Source organism: Symphalangus syndactylus, chromosome 11 (assembly GCF_028878055.3).
Source record: "Symphalangus syndactylus isolate Jambi chromosome 11, NHGRI_mSymSyn1-v2.1_pri, whole genome shotgun sequence".
Taxonomy (NCBI): domain Eukaryota; kingdom Metazoa; phylum Chordata; class Mammalia; order Primates; family Hylobatidae; genus Symphalangus; species Symphalangus syndactylus.
This window is the reverse complement of record NC_072433.2, coordinates 12,817,546-12,827,276: the sequence shown is the minus strand read 5'-3', so window position 1 is coordinate 12,827,276 and position 9,731 is coordinate 12,817,546. Positions and strand designations below refer to the sequence as shown.

At 41.7% G+C, this 9,731-nt stretch overlaps 1 pseudogene; it reads right to left on the bottom strand.

Annotated features, from left to right (window-relative positions):
• Positions 1-695: 695 nt before the first annotated feature.
• On the bottom strand, positions 696-1,259 carry LOC129457492 (large ribosomal subunit protein eL13-like; annotated as a pseudogene).
• Between the last annotated feature and the right edge of the window lie 8,472 nt (positions 1,260-9,731).

Here is a 9,731-nt window from a genome sequence, read left to right as displayed (position 1 = left end):
CAACTTTTCTTTCTTTCTCTTCCCCTCTTTCTTTTTCTTTTTCCCTCCCTCCCTTCCTCCCTCCCTTCCTCCCTCCCTTCCTTCCTTCCTCTTTATTTTTCTCTTTCTTTTCTCCTTCCCTCCTTCCTTCTTTCTTTTCTCGTTTTCTTTTTTTCTTCTCTTTTCTTTTCTTCATTTTAGAGACAGGGTCTCACTCTGTCACCCAGGCTCAAGTGCAGTGGTGTAGTTCTGGGCTCATGCTACCCTCCCATGTCATCCTCCTGAGTTGCAAGGAGTACAGGTGCACACCACCATGCTCAGATAATTTTTATTTATTATTTATTTTATTTTTCCTTTTCTGTTTTAAGACAGAGTCTCACTCTGTCGCCCAGGCTAGAGTGTAGTTACGTGATCTTGGCTCAGGGTAACCTCCACCTCCTAGGTTCAAGCGATTCTCCTGCCTCAGCCTCACAAGTAGCTTGGATTACAAGCATGTACCAACATGCCTGGCTAATTTTTGTATTTTTATTAGAGATGGGGTTTCGCCATGTTGGCCAGGCTGGTTTTGAACTCCTGACCTCAAGTGATCGCCCTCCCAAAGTGCTGGGATTACAGGCGTGAGCCACCACACTTGGCTCAACTTTTCATTTTTTCTTTTATTTTCTTCCTTTTTATTTTTTACTGTTGATTTATTACAAGTCCCCAGGGATTTATCTTTATTTTTTTTCAATATCCTGTTCTGCAGCTTCCTTGGTTCTTTTTACCCATATGCAGAAGAGCTGGGCATTTGTGCAGGCCATGTGGAGACTAGCAAAGGCCTTGGAGTTCTTCCCCTCCTCCGTGATGCCGTGGGCTTTCTCCTTCTTATAGACATTCTGTACAGGCGTAAGTAGTCCTGTCAGCTACTGGAGCAATTTCAGTTCTTCAGCAGAACTGTCTCCCTTCTTGGGGGCCAAGGGCTTCCTGGGGAAGAGGATGAGTTTAGAGCGGCTCTCCATCAGCACTGCACATTGGCTTGCAGGGACTCGGTGGACTTGTTGTGCCTTCTCGGATCCACAGAGATATTAGTGTTCTGTGCCACCTTCTTGTGAATACCAACCACCCTTAACTCCTCCATGCTGAAGCCCTGGCCAGCGTGTACTTTGGTGTGATACCTCACCATGCAGCACCTTACTATGGGCCGGATGGGTCCAGACGTGGTTGAACCATGTAGCCACACACTACTGCCAGTGCTTGTTGAAGTGGGACTTGAAGATCATGCCTTTCCTCCTGGGCTCCATGGCTGACTATGGCCCTCCTGTGCAAGAAAACAGCTGAGTGGAAAGGGCTCAACTTTTCTTAAATGACAAAGGAGAAAGAGAATTTAACTGTAGTTTGCTGTTTTTAGTAGCCTGATACCCTGGCAATTTACACTAGCTATTTGAGGTTGAACCTTACTACTTACCAGTCAGAATTATTGATTAAGAGGAAAGAAAATAAAGTAACATGTAGAAAGTTCAATAAATACATGAGACTTAGGAGCATTAGAAATTTGAAGATAGGCACTAACTGGGAATAAATTTGAAAAGGGATAATTACTTCAATATTCAGAGCAAGAAACAGTAGAAATGACAATATGTTTTCTCAGTAATATCAACAATGAACACTATCTTTTATCACAGTAGTAAAAAAAAAAAGTTTAGGTTTTTTTTTTTTTTTTTTTTTTTTGACAGAGTCTTGCTCTGTTGCCCAGGCTACAGTGCAGTGGCGCAATCTTGGCTCACTGCAACCTCTGCCTCCTGGGTTCAAACGATTCTCTTGCCTCAGCCTCTTGGGTAGCTGGGATTACAGGCACGTGCCACCACACCTGGCTAATTTTTGCATTTTTGGTAGAGATAGGGTTTCACTATGTTGGCCAGGCTGGTCTTGAACTCCTGACCTCGAGTGATCCACCCTCCTTGGCCTCCCAAAGTGCTGAGACTACAGGCATGAGCCACCATGCCCAGCCGAAAGTTCTGATCTTATACTGTTAATTTTTTTTTATTATACTTTAGGTTTTAGGGTACATGTGCACAACATGCAGGTTAGTTACATATGTATACATGTGCCATGTTGGTGTGCTGCACCCATTAACTCATCATTTAGCATTAGGTATATCTCCTAATGCTATCCCTCCCCCCTCCCCCCACCCCACAACAGGTCCCGGTGTGTGATGTTCCCCTTCCTGTGTCCATGTGTTCTCATTGTTCAATTCCCACCTATGAGTGAGAACATGCGGTGTTTGGTTTTTTGTTCTTGTGATAGTTTGCTGAGAATGATGGTTTCCAGCTTCATCCATGTCCCTACAAAGGACATGAACTCATCATTTTTATGGCTGCATAGTATTCCATGGTGTATATGTGCCACATTTTCTTAATCCAGTCTATCATTGTTGGACATTTGGGTTGGTTCCAAGTCTTTGCTATTGTGAGTAGTGCTGCAATAAACATACGTGTGCATGTGTCTTTATAGCAGCATGATTTATAATCCTTTGGGTATATACCCAGCAATGGGATTGCTGGGTCAAATGGTATTTCTAGTTCTAGATCCCTGAGGAATCGCCACACTGACTTCCACAATGGTTGAATTAGTTTACAGTCCCACCAGCAGTGTAAAAGTGTTCCTATTTCTCCACATCCTCTCCAGCACCTGTTGTTTCCTGACTTTTTAATGATGGCCATTCTAACTGGTGTGAGATGGTATCTCATTGTGGTTTTGATTTGCATTTCTCTGATGGCCAGTGATGATGAGCATTTTTTCATGTGTATTTCGCTGCATAAATGTCTTGTTTTTTTAAAAATTCAAACCCACAGTAGCTTTTCATCTACTCCAGTGCTGACAATGAGCCCAGACATGATCAACATTTCAGGAAGGTCCTGCAAGAATTGCTTGAAGAATAATCGATTCTATTCATATTCTTTTCTTTATTCCTGTTCATAAACTTACATGGACCTATGAAGCTACAAGTGAATTTTTGTTTTTTGAGACAGGGTCTCACTCTGTCACCCAGGCTGGAGTGCAGTGGCATGATCATGGCTCACTGCAGCCTTGACTTCCTGGGCTCCAGTGATCCTCTCACGTCAGCCTCCTGAACAGCTGGGACCACAGGTGTGCACCACCACACCTGGCTAATTTTTGTATTTTTTGTGGAGATGAGGTTTCACTGTGTTGCCCAGACTAGTCTCAAACTTCTAAGCTCCAGTCATTCAGCTGCCTCAGCCTCCCACAGTGTTGGGATTATAAGCATGAGCCACTGTAGCCAGGCCCTATCTGTGAAATATTGATCGGCATTTGAGTTGTTTTGAGTTTTGAGCTATCATGAATAGTCCTGTTATAAACACTTGTACATGACTTTTGGTGTACATGTCAGTATCTCTTGGCTATACACAAAAAATAGAGGGTTTGGGTAAGTTTGACTTCAGTAGATATTATCAAACACTTTTTCAACATTGTTACAAATGTGCACTTCCACCAACAGTGTCTGAGAGTCCAAATTGCTTTGCATTCTTGCCTAAATTTGATATTGTTGTCTTATTATTAATGTTAGCTATTCTGGTGGGGTACAGTGACTCAAATTTGCATTTTGGTTTTAATTGGCATTGTCCTGGTGATTAATAAAGTCGAGCAGCCTGTCATATGATTGTTGATTTTTTTTTGAGTGTCCTCTTTTATGAAATGCCAATTTAAGTCTTTTGCCCATTTTTCTATTGGGTTGTCTGCCTTTTTTCTATTAATTTGTAGAAATGTTTCATATATGATAGTTATGATTCATTTGTTATATATAGGTATTACAAATATCTTCTTCTACTTGGTAGATTTCTTTTTCACTTTTTTTTTTGGCATTGTAGCCTTTTCACTCTTGTTTTGTTTCTTAGTCTTGGAACTATTAATGCCTTTTGATGAACACTGGTTTTTATTTCAATGTAGTTCAATTTATCAATCTTTACCTTTATGGTTAGTGCTTCTTATGTCCTGTTTAAGAAATCACTGCCTGCCTCAAACTCACAAGAATATTTTTTATGTCTTCTTTCTAGATGTGTTATTGTTGTATATTTAGAATTAAAATTCATCTAGTGTTAATTTTGTGTGTGGTGAGAGATAAGTTTCAAATTTTATTTTTATACAATATGGATATCAGTGAACCCAGGTTCATTTGAAAAGACCATTCTTTCCCTCATGGCACTATAGTGGTTCTATTTCTGAACTATATATTCTGTTCCATTGGTCTATTTGTCCATCTCTGTATTAATAACATGTCTCAATTATTTTAGTTTTATAATAAGTCCTTCAACTTTGCTCTTCTTCACAATTGTCTTGACTATTCTTGGTTCACTGAACTTCCAAATAAATTTTAGAATCAGCTAATCAGTTTCCCTCCTCTCCCCTCCCCTCCCCTCCCGCTCCTTCCCTCCCTCCGTCCCTCCCTCTCTTCCTTCCTTCCTTCCTTTCTTTTTTTGAAACAGGATCTTGCTCTGTCACCCAGGCTGAAGTGCAGTAGTGCAATCATGACTTACTACACCCTTAACCTTTGAGGTTCAAGTGATCCTCCCACTTCAGCCTCCCAAGTAGCTGGGACTATGGGTGCCCACCAACACACCTGGCTAATTTTTTTTTGTATTTTTTTGTAGATACAGGATTTCACCATGTTGCCCAGGCTAGTCTCAAACTCTTGGGCTCAAGCGATCCTCCTGCCTGGCCTCTCAAAGTGTTGGGATTACAGGTGTGAACATCTGTGCCCTGCTAATCAGTTTTTTATTTTTTAAAAGAACTTGCCGAGATGTGTATTGGATTTACGGTAAATCTCTAGATTAATTTGGGAAGATTGACATTTGTACAATATCACATCATCTAATCTACAAACATTGCATTTTAGCTGTATTGAGGTTTTCTTTCAATACAGTTTTGTAGTTTTCTTTTTCTTTTTCTTTTTTTAGATAGTCTCACTCTGTCAGCTAGGCTGGAGTACAGTGGTGAGATCATGGCTCACTGTAGCCTCGACTTCCCAGGCACAAACGATTCTCTCACCTCAGCCTAACAAGTACCCGGCACTACAGGTTTATGTCACCATGCCTGGCTAACTTTATTTGGTTTGGGAACCTCTGCCTAGATTTCAGAACTCAGCACTTTGGGAGGTCGAGGTGGAAGGATCCCTTGATCCCAGGAGACCCAAGATCCCTTGATCCCAGGACTTATTATAAAGACCAGCCTGGGCAACATGGTGAAACCTCGTCTCTCTCTCTCTTTTTTTTAATTTCAAAAATTAACAACAACAACAACAACAACAGCAGCAACGAAAACCCCATATTCTTCTATTCCTAGCTTGCTAAGCTTTTTATCATGGGTTGGTATAGAGGGAAACTTTTATTCCATGTCCACCTTTCTTAGTCTGGGCTATGCCTAACTACTCTGCAGTTGAGATTAAATAGTATTTTTAAGACAAAAACCCTTAAATTTTTTTTTATTTTTTATTTTTTTATTATTATACTTTAAGTTTTAGGGTACACGTGCACAACATGCAGGTTTGTTACATATGTATCCATGTGCCATGTTGGTGTGCTGCACCCATTAACTCGTCATTTAACATTAGGTATATCTCCTAATGCTGTCCCTCCCCCCTCCCCCCACCCCACAACAGTCCCCAGTGTGTGATGTTCCCCTTCCTGTGTCCCTGTGTTCTCATTGTTCAATTCCCACCTATGAGTGAGAATATGTGGTATTTGGAAAAACCCTTATTTTTATAATGCGTTCTCACGAGAGGTTTGAAGTATTCTATTATCTCCATTCAGTTCACTTATCTGTAAAATGATGATTATTGTATCCACCAAGGTGCTGTTGGGAGATGAAATAACTTATTGACACGGTTTGTCTGTGTTCCCATTGAAATCTCAACCTGAATTGTATCTCCCAGAATTCCCATGTGTTGTGGGAGGAACGTAGGGGGAGGTAATTGAACCATGGGGGCTGGTCTTTCCCATGCTATTCTCATGATAGTAAGTCTCACCAGATCTGATGGGTTTATCAGGCATTTCCGCTTTTGCTTCTTCCTCGTTTTCTCTTGCTGCCACCATGTAAGAAATGCCTTTCACCTTCCGCCATGATTCTGAGGCCTCCTCGGCCTTGTGGAACTGTAAGTCCAATTAAACCTCTTTTTGTTCCCAGTTTCAGGTATTCGTAATCAGCAGTGTGAAAACCAACTAATACAGTAAATTGGTACCAGTAGAGTGGGGCGTTGCTGAAAAGATACCCAAAAATGTGGAAGCGACTTTGGAACTGGGTAACAGGCAGAAGTTGGAAGAGTTTGGAGGGCTCAGAAGAAGACAGGAAAATGTGGGGAAGTTTGGAACTTCCTAGATATTTGTTGATTGGCTTTGACCAAAATGCTGATAGTGACATGGACAATGAGGTCCAGGCAGAGGTGGTCTCAGAGGGAGATGAGGAACTTGTTGGGAACTGGAGCAAAGTGACTCTTGTTACGTTTTAGCAAAGAGACTGGAGGCATTTTGCCCTTGCCCTAGAGATTTGTAGAAATTTGAACGTGAGACAGATGATTTAGGGTATCTGGCAGAAGAAATTTCTAAGCAGCAAAGTATTCAAGAGGTGACTTGGGTTCTTTTAAAAGCCTTCAGTTTTATAAGGGAAGCAGAGCACAAAAGTTTGGAAAATTTGCAGCCTGACTATGCAATAGAAAAGAAAAATCCATTTTCTGGGAAGAAATTCAAGCTGGTTACAGAAATGTGCATAAGTAGCAAGGAGCCTAATGTTAATCCCTAAGACCATGGGGAAAATGTCTCAGGCCATGTCAGAGACCTCATGGCAGCCCCTCCCATCACAGGCCTGGAGGCCCAGGAGGAAAATGTGGTCTCGTGGGCTCGGCTCAGGGTCCCCGTGCTGTGTACAGCCTAGTGACTTGGTGCCCTGTGTCCCAGCCACTCCAGCCATGGCTGAAAGGGGCCAATGTACAGTTCAGGCTGTGGCTTCAGAGGGTAGAAGCCCCAAGCCTTGGCAGTTTCCATGTAATGTTGAGCCTGCACATGCACAGACGTCAAGAATTGAGGTTTGGGAACCTCTGCCTAGATTTCAGAAGATGTATGGAAACAGTCAGATGCCCAGGCAAAAGTTTTCTGCAGGGGTGGGGCCCTCATGGAGAACCTCTGCTAGGGCAATGCAGAAGGGAAATGTGGGGTCAGAGCCTCCACACAGAGTCCCTACTGAGGCACTGCCTAGTGGAGCTGTGAGACAAGGGCCACCGTCCTCCAGACCCCAGAATGGTAGATCTACTGACAGCTTGCACCATGTGCCTGGAAAAGCTGCAGACACTCAATGCCAGCCCATGAAAGCAGCCAGGAGGGAGGCCACACCCTGCAAAGCCACAGGGGCGGAGCTGCCCAAGACCATGGGAACCCACCTCTTGCATCAGCGTGACCTGGATATGAGACCTAGAGTCAAAGGAGATTATTTTGATATGACCTGGATATGAGACCTAGAGTCAAAGGAGTTTTAAGTTTGACTGCCCTGCTGGATTTTGGACTTCCATGGCACGTGTAACCCCTCAGTTTTGGCAAATTTCTCCCATTTGGAATGGCTGTATTTACCCAATACCTGTACTCCCATTGTATCTAGGAAGTAACTAGCTTGTTTTTGATTTTACAGGCTTACAGGTGGAAGGGACTGGCCTTGTCTCAGGTGAGACTTCGGACTGTGGACTTTTGGGTTAATGCTGAAATTGGTTAAGGATTTGCGGGACTGTTGGGAAGGCATGATTGGATTTGAAATGTTAGGACATGAGATTTGGAGGGGCCAGGGGTAGGATGATATGGTTTGGCTATGTCTCCATTCAAATCTCAACTTGAATTGTATCTCCCAGAATTCCCACGTGCTGTGGGAGGGACCCACGGGGGGATAACTGAATCATGGGGGCCAGTCTTTCCCATGCTAGTCTCACGATAGTGATTAAGTCTCATGAGATCTGACAGGTTTATCAGGGTTTTCTGCTTTTGCTTCTTCCTCATTTTCTCTTGCTGCTGCCATGTAAGAAGTGCCTTTTGCCCTCCGCTGCTGCCATGTAAGAAGTGCCTTTTGCCATGATTCTGAGGCTTCCCCAGCCATGTGGAACTGTGTAAGTCCAATTAAACCTCTCTTTGTTCCCAGTTTCGGGTATATCTTTATCAGCAGCATGAAAACGAACTAATACACTTATGTAAAATGTGTAAACAGTGCCTGACCACTAGTAAGCATTTTATTTTATTTTTGTTTTTGTAGAGATGGGGTCTCCCTATGTTGCTTGCCCAGGCTGGTCTTGAAATATACTCAAGCGATCCTCACGCCTCGGACTCTCAGTGTGCTGAGATTACAGGCATGAGCCACCATGCCTGGACATAAGCATTTTATGAACATCAGTTATTGTTAATATTTTTTTTCAGGTGAAGAAAACAAAGTAGGAAAAGAGTGAGTGACAGCTGGTGGTGGACTTCTTCCTGGAAACCCAGTCCCTTGACTCTCACTCTACCTCTTTCCCTTTCATCATTTTGCCTAAAGAGAGGATTTAGTAGCCTCTTAACCATTCCATGTCAGTAAGTCTCTTCATCATAGTAAAAGTTTTTAAAAGATTATAAAATAATGCTTACAAACTGTACTGACTGGAAAGGCCCTTCTGTAGATAATTCTATGCAGTCAGTGTATTTAGTATACATGCTTCCTAAGCATGTCTCAGAATAACAAAATGGTTTGAGAAAGACTTTTTTTTTTTTGGTCAAGTTCTTTCTTATATGGATTCTTCTTACAAGTTAAGACAACCTCTTCTCTCATGGTTGCCATGCAAAGAATCTTGTCTTCAATCAGCTCATTAAGGTAACTTTGTAAAGATAGTGTTTTTTAAAAGGGCACTTTGCCAGCTCCCTCAAACGTAACTTTGCAAATGGACAGCAAGAAAAACATGGTAAATCACTTCCATATGGCTCAAGGCAATGAGAAACTTTTTTGATTAACAACATATTCACTACAATAAAATAACTTCCAAATTGGCTAGAGAGCCACTAACTTATCTGTTACATCTATTCTCTTCTTTGATTTTTTCATTGTTTTGACTCTCCAAAAACCCTCCTAAACTCCCAACTGGTTCATTTTTAAACAATGGGCTCTTCCAAGACCATCACCTGTTCCTATTTGTCAGTTCTATTAAGCAAATAGCTACTCTTAAACTTATTTTAGAACCAGCTGCTTTATAACATATGCTTCAAACATTCAAGAGATGGTTTTTACAGACTCATCAGTTGATAACAATCATTGACATTTCATCTGCATATGCAAGTACTAGTTTAAACATCTAAACTATTTTATTTCCTTTCACAGCTGTCTAAATAGTAAACCAAGCAGTTTAGTTCACACCATAAATTCCCATCAAAGGGCTTTTAATTAATATATAAAGGACAAAATGGGCACCTAGGACTTAATGTTTTCATTATCTGGATCTCTTCATTCTTCCCAGGCAGAAACTAATCATTTCATTTTCGCACTCTTGACAAATTGGAAACAATATGACACAGTCTATACAACTTTAAACAACATATCCTCACCCGTCAAGAGTCTCTCCCTCCCCTCTTTTCAAAGGAAATAGAATAAAAAGATGATTGCCTTTTAGTCTGTGTGTTTTACAGTTTCTTTTGGTATAACGAAACCATCTGCCACCCCTGTCCCTTAACGCCTGGAATGAATCAAATCATCTTCCTTGCAAACAT